The sequence below is a fragment of the Corvus brachyrhynchos genome, unplaced genomic scaffold (assembly GCF_000691975.1).
Source record: "Corvus brachyrhynchos isolate BGI_N302 unplaced genomic scaffold, ASM69197v1 scaffold1, whole genome shotgun sequence".
Lineage (NCBI taxonomy): Eukaryota > Metazoa > Chordata > Aves > Passeriformes > Corvidae > Corvus > Corvus brachyrhynchos.
Window position 1 is genome coordinate 6,293,371 of NW_008237222.1, and position 10,555 is coordinate 6,303,925.

The window sequence follows — 10,555 nt, forward strand, 5'->3', positions numbered from 1 at the left end:
GAGAGATCCCAGCTGGGCACAATCCTGCTCCTCCTGCCTGATGCAAGCAGTCCCTGGAGTGAAACGCTCTCCAGACTATGCTCCAGTTTTGTCTTGGTTGGAAGTAGTTGGTTCACTTCAAAAGAAACTCTTGGAGTAAATTCATATAATTGTAGCAAGGTGATCAGGCACCTTGAGACTGAAGACTGAACATTTTTTTATTTGAGAAAGTAAATGCTGTTTAGCAGGATTTCTCTCTACCCCTCTCCGACTTTCCAGCAGTAAGAACTAAGATGAAATCTAAAATACAAGGAGTTATATCAGCTAATCATTTCATGACAAATGTCTGGAAGTTATACCAGGCTACAAGAAAAATAGCTCAAAATATGAATATTTTGTGAATGTTCTGATTTTTTGGACATAGGATTGTATGAATGATATTTTAAATTGTTTTTTGCTTTTGTTAGCCTAACACTACAACACAATTTGCTTAGTAGATTCTTTGTATTTGCATACTTGGATTTTTTTTGGCTTTACATTCCAATAGATGTAAAACAAGAACCATTGACTGTTGCTTCAACCTGATCTCCTCAAATCTCAAAGGAGACTTTATGAATGATTGGTTCTGGTGTCCTGATGCATTAGCAAGAGTAAGATGTCAAATTTAGCATATCACTGCTACTTCAGCATGTCAGTTTTACTATCACTCTATCTGTGTTTGCCAGATGCATTCAAAAATGCAGTTACATTTTTATTACTATGAAGTACAAGAAAATTTATCTTTGAAAGAAGTGAGTAGGGCTTATTTACTTTCACATCCATCCTACATTAAAAAGAGTAATCCAAAATAACCACTTTTTCTACTGAACAAAATGTTGTTCTGTGTGCTGCAGACACCACATAATGCATATGGCTCATCAATAGAGCCCTTAGCTTTAGGACATGTGGTGCCATTTCCCTGTTAGTCATGAAAATTGGCAGTCTGGTGTCTCAGCCAGTAGTGGAGATAGAAAACCTTAAAGTATGGGGGATACATGTCAGGATATAGCACAGTGTATCATCCTTTGTTTTCTAACAGAGGACAGGACGCATGAACAGCAGCAGTACTGAGCAGGGAAGTCACCTTAAAAAACCCCTCCCCACAATCAGTGACCTTAAGGTTGGTTTCTCCTCGACATTATTTGCAGAGAAGCAGGAGAAGTGCAAGAAAGGGGAGTATGAAGAATATGGCTGAAAAAGATGAAAAGCATCAAAAAGAGAAAGACAAGTGAAAACAAAATGGGAAGAACAGTTGGGAGGTGGCTTCTCTGTTAAGCTAAACAAATCTGGGGCTTTGACAGCCACAAGTTTGTGATGCTATAGTTCTGTCCCTGACAGCAGGAGATTGCTCCACATCACTGACGTAAAGAGTTACTGGAATAATGTTTATTTAATTGTATGGCCTCAGTAGGTAAGCATTTTTTGGCTGAGGTAATTTATGCAGAGTGGAATCCCAGTCCTCTATCAATGCAGGTGCTGGTCTCTGTTCCTACAGTTACGGTTGCAGAGAGCAGCCCTCTGCTTTTAAATTGCTTGTAAATATATAAAACTGTCATCTTGGGAACAGAAATTTCCTGAGCCTGGTACCTTCCCTGAGGTAATACCGTTCCTTTAAGAACTGTTTTAAAAGCAAGGTATAGAAAGACAATTCTGCTGTTTAGAGAGCAATGGAGGAAAGTATGATTTTCTTACTGGGTGAGAAGGCTTGTGCAGAGACCTGGTGCAGACAACCAGGAGGGTGTAATAGGATGCTTGCTCATTTGTTGAATACTCAGTTTGTCTCCTTTACCCAGAAGTATTTCTCAGTCATAATCCTCTGGCCTCACTGTTGCTTACTGTTATTCCCACCCCTACCAAAGTGAGGTGCCATGGTCTATCTGTGCTGTTCTCTTCCTTACAAGGGCTGGTACAGAAACATGCTAGGTACTCAAGTCTGAAAAATGTTGTTCTCAGATTTTGCTAGAAAAGGAATGGTAAAATGTACACATTAATAGAATCAGTGACAAAGTGATGAAAGGCTCAGTGAACTTCTGGCATGGTCATGCAGTGTTTTGAGAATGACACTTTTCTTGAAATAATTAGTGTCCTTTAATTTAGGTTAATAGGATTTCCTGTCCTATAACTTTTTCTAAATCAAATTTGTTTCCAAAAGGAAATCTAATTCTTTTGAAAGCCTTTTTCTGAATGTTGTCTTAGAAGTCAATCACTGAATTTCTATCTTTTGGATTAGGCAATTTGCGAACAAGCACACAAGCTGAAATAATATTTTCTCTCTAAACTGAATTTGAGTTGAAAATAGAAAATACTAGCACACTAAGGCAACTCAGTAGTGGATGCTTTGGGGAAAACTTCTGATGGATAAATATATCTCGATATGCCTCTAGTTTCAGAGGTTGTCTCTGCATTGAATCACAACATACACTTTTCTGAGATGCTCTTGTGTATAGATGCCCTGGCTTCATCTAAATAAAACTGGACTTTTAGAATGAGGTAGTTATATTTCTGGAAAATTAGACAAATTATGATATGACATGATATGATATGATATGATTATCTACTGTTACTTTCTTTTCAAATCTAAAGAAGGAATGTGGAATCTAAATTGAACTTGTCATTAGGAAAACCAGACCTTCTATCACTCTTCTAACAAGGGTTGTACAGGATATTTACAAGTGCTGTAACTGTCTAATTTTTAAATTCAGTGCTCACACACATACATGCACAGTGCCTGCTTAGATGTTTAGTGGCTAGTTTCCATCTTTATAATATATAAATTAATATGAAATGGTATGTAGAAGAATTTGTTTGAATTCAGACAAAAAGGTCAAAAGAGCCTCAGTCAAAAAAGAAGGAGGGGGTAAAAATCATGAGATGTGAAATAGGGTGCAGAAAAGCTGACCTGTAGAGGTAGGGGAAAGAGAGAAGCACAAACAAGAATCCAGAAGAAGGAGTAATACTTTACAAAGAATGTTAAGATAAGTGCCTAATAGTCAACCCATATTTAAACAATGTATTTTTGGAAGTTATCATCTAGAGTCCTGCTCTACCTCAGTAATTCCTGAGGCTTTGAGGAACATCTAAAATTTTCAATGTGCCGAGAGATCATAGGTTCTGTGACTGAAACTGTCAGAAATCTGTCAGCATAGGAGAGCAGGAGCTCTTGATCCTCACCTGTACAATTGAGCTCTCTGATGATTCTGCATATCAGTGCATGGTAAGTGAAGCGATAAGAATGTAATCTGGGAACTCCAACTCTGCTCTCTTTTGTAAAGAGAAGACAGGAACCCAGTAATTTAAGAAAATGCCTTCCTAAGAAAAACTTTTTGTTAAATGCACTGAAAAGAATTACAAACCATTTTGGTACATGTGGCATTTGCAGCTCAGTTGAGTGAAATTGTAAGAGATTCATTCTGGCTGCCAGAGAGAGTCTTTGGGATTCTGATGATGTTTCTTATCATCCACGTTTCTTTTTTGGTTTTGTCATCAAATGGGAAAACTAAAGACTAAACTTCTTTTGTCTGTTTTGTTATATATTTTGGGAGCTCTTTGCACGCTGTTTTCTTGTACCAATGTTGGTATGCAACACGTAGCATGCTAGGACTATCATTTATGTACAGCTGGAAGTACTTCTGTGAATATAGATTTAGTACCAAGTTCAATAATAGAAAATTGCTATTGCTAACAAATGTCACCTACATTTGACTTCTGTTTTCTAAAAACTTTCAAAGTTTATTGTAAATAAGCTGCAGTGAAAACAAACTGAATGATTATAGCCTGGATTCCCTTCAGAGTGGTTTCTGGCATGCAGGAAATAAATTATAGTGTATTCAAAAAAACAGCTGCTTCTATTTGGGTAGAATATATTATGATTTAATGAAGACAACCATCTGCTCCTGAGTAAAATCCTAATTAAACAATATATGGCTCAAAACAAAATTAGCAATAAAGCAGTTAATATTTTACAAATGTTGCCTGCAATGTATAGCAACTAGTATGTTAAAAGCTTCTTTAAATATGCCTGGCTTTCATAATATTTTAATAGACTGAGAGAACATGCTTGCTATATCTGTGGCTGGTACCACCATAACATCTCCACAGTAGAATTTAGATTTCATAGCACAAACTAAAATATTGTGTTGAGAACTAATATGTCCGTCATATTTTAAATTTTTAGTTTGTTTGGGTTTTTTCCTGTTTGCTGCTTAGCCTCACATTTAATGAATTATTCTGCAAAACAGATGCAAAAGCTTCTGAAAAAATGCTGTGGACAAATGGAACAGCCTGCCTGAACACATAATTTCTGTGCCAAAGTCAGATTTGTGAATGGAAACCTCTTTATTTAGCTTGTATGTCATGTCTCAGACCTGCTTATGCAACTGTGCAAAAGGACACAAAAAGCTGGTTAAAAGGATCTTAAAAGTGGAGTTGAGATCAGTGCAATGGATGGAACCCCATTCTCTGAGGAAACAAATCTCATACTTCACACAGCTTAGATGCTGATGCTTAAACTACAGGCAAGCTTAGAGAAATAACAGTCGGTCCTGTATAGTTAATATACTTTAAGGGAAATGTTTTGTTTTTTTTTTCTAGTCGGTCCTGTATGGTTAATATACTTTAAGGGAAATGTTTTTTTTTTTTTTCTGGTCAAATGTGAAGAATGGGGACCCAGAGACTGCAGCCGAGGACATGTGCAACCCCAGCTGCATTGCTGAGGTGAGCTGAACCTTGTCTGGATTCCTGTGCCACGGTTTACCTCCAGAAGCATGAGGCTTGCAGGGAAACAAAGGAAAAGTGAAATGATAGAACAGGTAGGCAACATTTGTGTGCTCTGACTCACTGAGATATAAGTGGTCCTTGTGCATTGTTCAATGAAAACAAAGAACATCATAAATAGCACTACTGTGCATAAGCACTGCTCCATCCTGTTCATGGCAAATTACCTCCTTCCACATGTATGACCCTATTTTTTTTTAAGTGCTTTCAAGAACTAGCAAAAGATATAAGGAAAACCAGAAACTATGGCTTGCTTGACATGGATATAAAATTTAATAACATGAGAACTCTCTCTGCCTCTTTTTTAAGCTGAAGTAACTTTTGGGTCAAACAAAAACGGAAAATTTATTATATTATTATTTGAATGAAATTAGGTAGTCTGTTCACAAATCAGCTCCTCGCTCCTTTTTTTCAGAGCCTTCAAAGTGGGTGTAGCTAGACTAAAAACATGAAACACACACTTCCCCTGCTATTTCCCAGTGTCTGGTGAATGGAAGAGAGATTTTTCTTTGAGATTCACTGCACAGTAGAAGGGTTTTATCTTGCTCTGATCCTCACAGCCTCTGACTTGATGTGGCACAGCTATCTGTACATGGGTGATCCCACCCTGGGACAGCCTCAGGCTGACACAAACCAGCTGCTGGAGTAGGGCTCCCATCTGCTACCAGCCAAGTCTGGGTGCGATAAGGGATCAGGACACACACCGCACACATCTGTCTTTGTTATCAAAAGTACTTCATCTATGACTCAAACCAAAAGGAGTTTAAAATTGTTGTTGTTGTTGTTGTTCCTCGCTTATCTCCAGAAACTCTCCTGTTTCTTCTTTCCCTGGGCAAGAAATCAACTTCTTTAGTTTAGTCCCTGAATAAAATGTTCCAGTGCTGTGCTGACCTGGGCTACAAACACTGTGAGGGGATGTTTTTCAAGTCAGACATAAAGCTGTTCTCCTTTCCCCTTACACTCTTCAAATTAAACTTCAGAGAACACTGTGGGTTCTCTCATTTCACACCTAGAATATACAGCGGCAGGTCTTTAAGGTAAAATCCTCTGGAAGAAAATGGAATCATTTTCTCCTGAGGACGCTATTCTGCTGTCTCTAGGATGAGCAGCAGTTGCAACAAATCTAAAAGTTCCTCCGTAACTCAGCTAGAGTGGCCCCAGTGGATAGACCCCCATCCTCTGCGGTCTGCAAGGATCTGTTCAGCTCCATATGGAAATTTTACACTGCTTTTATTAGGCATTAAACTGCAGTGCAGTTTTGAAGAGCAGAGTTAGCCACATCATGTTTTCCATATAGGTGCTGGAGGGAAGCAGCTGCATGTGGGGGAAGCAGTTTTGAAACCCAGAGATAGAGTTCTGAGATGGTTATGCATGTTGCCTCTTTCCCATTAACGACTTTGCTCTTTTATTGCTTCCACCCAAATGATTTGCTCTTGTGCTGTGCAGACAACCAAAATTTCTGTAGGAATGTATTTTTTTTTCTTTTTTCTCATATTCTTTCTCCTTTAAAGTACTCAGAATTACCACTGTAAATCACTAGCTGGATGTAGCCAATACAGCAGCAGTCTTCACTCTTTAAAATTTAAAGCCCCTGGATACACAAAAGCTATTTTTAGCCTTGAGATCATCTAGGTCCACCCCCCTGCCATGGACATGGACACTTTCCACTAGACCACGTTGCTTCAAGCCCCATCCAACCTAGCCTTGAACACTTCCAGGAACGGGGCAGCCACAGTTTCTATGGGCAACCTGTGCCAGTGTCTCATCATCCTAACAATAAAGAGTTTCTTCCTATCTGATCTAAACCTGTTCCCTTTCAATGTGAAGCCATTAGACTTGCTCTAACAGGTCCATGCCTCTAACAGGGTCCCAGCACTCAGGCTGGGTCTTGCAAGAAGAGAGCAGAGGGGCAGAATCACCTCTCTCCACCTGTTGGTCACACCTCTTTTGAAGCGGCCCAGGATACATTTGATAGTTCCGAGGTGAAGGGGAAGGTTGTCGGGTCACATTCAACTTCTCAGCCAGCATTCCTTCCCTTTCCTGATGTATTAGATACCTACCTGTCAGTCAGTGGCAATGCAGAAGGTGTCTCTTTAGGCCTGGGTATGATCAACTCCCCAATAAAGCAGGTTGCAGCTTTTGTCTCAACCTCAGTGAAAATGAAAAACCTTACAAAGGAAGCCTGTTTATGTCACATGGGTACAACAAGGATGTACCTGCCACGAGTTTGCAGACAATTTTTGACACATACCTACAGATATGTTTATCTAAGAAAACGTGAAAGCAAAATGTAGATAGCTGTGTTTATCCTGCTCTTGCAGCTGTAGCTTCTGACCTTTTTCCATTACATTCCTAAGCACCTCCACTCCTGTCCTTGGGGATCTCACCATTTACTTGTTTGTATAGTCTTCATAACAGTCTTGGCCCCTCTGGATAAACTGCTTTGTAATAATTGCCCCATGTTAATAGTTATAGAGAAAGTAGGTGCACTTCAGACATCACTTTGCATAAGTGCCATATGTGGCTGCCTTTTTCTTTTTAGGTTTTCAACTTAGTTATGAGAATAGTGTCTTTTTGCCCTCCTGCCATGAATGTCTGACTCTGAGCAGCTGAATGTCACTCGGTTTGTTCTCCTGTCTGAAAATAGAGGTGTTCTGAGGTGGGTTTTTTTCAGCACCCAAGGTATTTTTATATGATGGGGTTTAGATACATCCACATTAGAGTGAGAGAAGTATGGGGGCACCTGATTTGAACAGACAGGAACCTTTTTTCTGCCTCAGTGAGTGAGCTGATGCCCAACAGGCCAGCAGGGCATCCTCCCTGATAAGAAGCACCACTGGAGCTTCAGAGGCTCCTCGGAGTTCCACCTGCCTCCTCCCAGCACCTGAAAACACTGCCAGGAAGGGTTTGCTGCCTCTCCACCAGTTCCCAGAGCCTTTCTCCTCAGGTCCAGTTTGAATCTGGACAGGAACCTCATGAATGCCTTCATCCTGGCTCTTTCTCCTCAGGAGAGGTGCTGGGACCGTACCTGTGAGGGAGGGCACTGCCTGGGCTCTGTCCCCTTGCTGTGCTGCCCTGCCAGGCCTCCCTCCTGGTCTGCCCTCCCGCTGCCTCACCCTGCGCCTGCCTCCCTCCCTTCTCTGCGTGAACGGCCACCATGGTGTACTGGCCACCTGCAGGCATCCAGGGGCCAAACTTTGTTACAGGGACATCTGTCCGTCTTGGTAGGCCTCTACATGGAGGAGATAGGGTTGGGATAAGGACAGACCTGGAGGACAATACAACTCGCTGATGACGAATGCATTTTTGTCTCCTCTTCCTCAGGCATTGGGGAAAACTTTGTGTCTTGAGGAGTTTCTCAGGCCAGCAGGCCGAAGGCTTTGCATTATGGTGAGACCTCTCCCTAGAGTCACAGTTTAGTCATTGAGCTGCTCTGCGATGGTACTGAGACACACAAGAACGGGTCAAAATGATGTTTCCCTTGTTGTAGTCATGGGTTTTTTTGTGTTAACAGTGCAACTAGAACAAAAGCAGAGCTCCTAATTTAGACAGCCTGCGTGGGCATGGTGGAAGAGCCAGGCAGTGTCCTAGAAGGAGCACTGACTGGGACCTGATGCTGTGCTTCTGTGAGCACAATTAGCCCTTGGCTTGTGCAGCTGGTGCTGAGGCTGCTTCCAGGGGGAGCAATGTGAGGATTCAGGGTGGGAGCAAAAACTTGGGTGGATGTTCGATCCTGGGGAAGAGAAATGGCATTGCTAACACAGGTGTAAGGTGCTGGCACATGTGGTGGGAGCTTGGGGCAGCAGTCAGGGCTATCCGTGAAAGACATTATGAGAATTTTAAACTGGATGCTTTAAAGATCAAGCTTTTCTTTTCCCTGTGTCATTCCCTCAATAGCATTTTTCTGAGACTGTGCTCTGTTTTCAGTGGGACTACTGGCAGGTATTGCCTCGCAGATGAGGTTTTGCATCACGGATTTCTGCACTTGAACTTGTACAAATTAGTGATTATTCCAGGTCTTACTTAAATGTTTTGTGGTTACATTACTTCTGCTATGAAGAGTATTTAAAAATAACAGGATATTAAATTGGATCTAGTAGCTACTTTCAGTATGCTTCTTTTGAAGGAGAGATCTGTATATGTGTATGTCTTCTTTGCAATTGATGAAAAGGCTTTTTGAGGTATGAAAACCAGTCTAATATCCTTTTTTTTGCAAAATATGAGGAAATGTATATTTATTGGTCAATCTTACCTGCCTTCTTCTGGAAGGTGATTGATAATTTCTGCCTGATGTCAATAGAAAAAGCTTTTAATTATAGTGTCAGTTTGCCTTTGAAAGCAGCTCAGACTCACTCCTGACATTTTCTCAGAAGTATTACTGCCTTGCTAGCTCACCTATCAAGCATGGTGAATTGTGTTTCTACTCATTGATCACTAGCTTTCCTGGGCAACTGAAAGTGTTGTTAGCTATTACCTGACATGATGTAAAATCCATTGAATACTTTGGCAGGTATATTGTGTTAAGAAACTGTATTTTTAAAATGTCCTTAAGAGGATTTTATTTATGTCAATTTGCTTTTATCTTATCCTTGTACTGGCAATATCTGTATTTTAATATGTATATATGCATCAATGTGTCTCTACACCAGCCTTCTTCCGTATTGTTATGATACGCTGTTTTGAACAGTGCATTCATAAATTACGCTGGAAAGGGTTGATTAAGAGAGTGATTTTATTTATCATAGCCACAAATCTTTAAAATCCACAGGGAAGGCTTCACAGCCAATGACGTTATAATTTTTAATGCCTTTCCTGACCAAGTTTTGGAAATCACGCCTTGTCCCTGAATACCCTGAGGATTATGTATCCCCTTGTCAAAAATGGCAAGGTTGTTATTCACTCGTGTAGTGCTAGTAATGTTCAGGGGCTGTAATCATCTTGTCGTGATCTATGTTATTAGATTTCAGTGGTCTGACAACGATTTATCAAATGCCACTTACTATATCAAGAAGGGCAAGCAAATAAACCTGTCCTGTCCTGTCAGCCTCAGCACCAGCACACATGCTTGCTTCCCGGAGCACCTGAGACATGAAATCCACCAGGGCTGTTTCTGATTCATCTCGCTGTTCAACAAAACCAGGTATTTCTGGAGAAAGTAATTCGTGCGCCCGTTCATCCGTGCATGGGACCCAGTTCATGAGGGACACCTGTGCAGCCAGGCCAGAAATTCCCTTCTCCTATAGCGTTCGGGCGCTCGCTGCCCGGTGGCTGGTTGATTCTTGCGCATCAGGGCACACGTCCGTCCTCTCCGCCGGCCGGGGAGAAGCTTTGCCGGACAGCGGAGCCGCTGGGCCCGCACAGGGGGAGCGGAGTAGCCAAGGGCCGGGTGCCCTCTCTTGGCCACCTTCACAACAGCAGGCAAATCAGGGCTCAAAATAGCGGCTGGCACGGAAGAAAGGGAGAGAGGCTTCACGTCGTGTCTCCGAATTAAGAGAAATGTTTATTTAAATGCAGGCTCAGGAGCTGAGGATGCTAATCTAAACCCACAGTGCCTCTCTAGCTTCGGGTGAGACAAGTGACTCCTAGGTCTCTGTCAGCCCATCCCAGCAATAGGACTAAGGAACCTCTGCACTGCTCCTCAGGCACTGATAATAGCTACAAATGAACGAGTCAGGGTTCCTTAGCCTGATCCCATGCGGACTTTCCTATTTGGCTCGTGTCATTTATCACAGCAGTCGTTTGCCATGGAATTTAAATTTTGATG

At 41.4% G+C, this 10,555-nt stretch overlaps 1 protein-coding gene across 9 annotated transcripts in view; it reads left to right on the forward strand.

The window, feature by feature from the left end:
• CUNH14orf132 (chromosome unknown C14orf132 homolog) overlaps positions 1-10,555 on the forward strand; it is a 234,467-nt gene that overhangs the window by 49,546 nt on the left and 174,366 nt on the right. The window contains exon 2 of one of the 9 annotated variants that reach the window (XR_001860231.1): positions 4,675-4,731. The exons of 7 other annotated variants lie outside the window; for them this stretch is intronic. The gene's annotated coding sequence lies outside the window, so the exon portion shown is untranslated. One more of the 9 variants, XR_001860230.1, reaches the window with a different exon arrangement.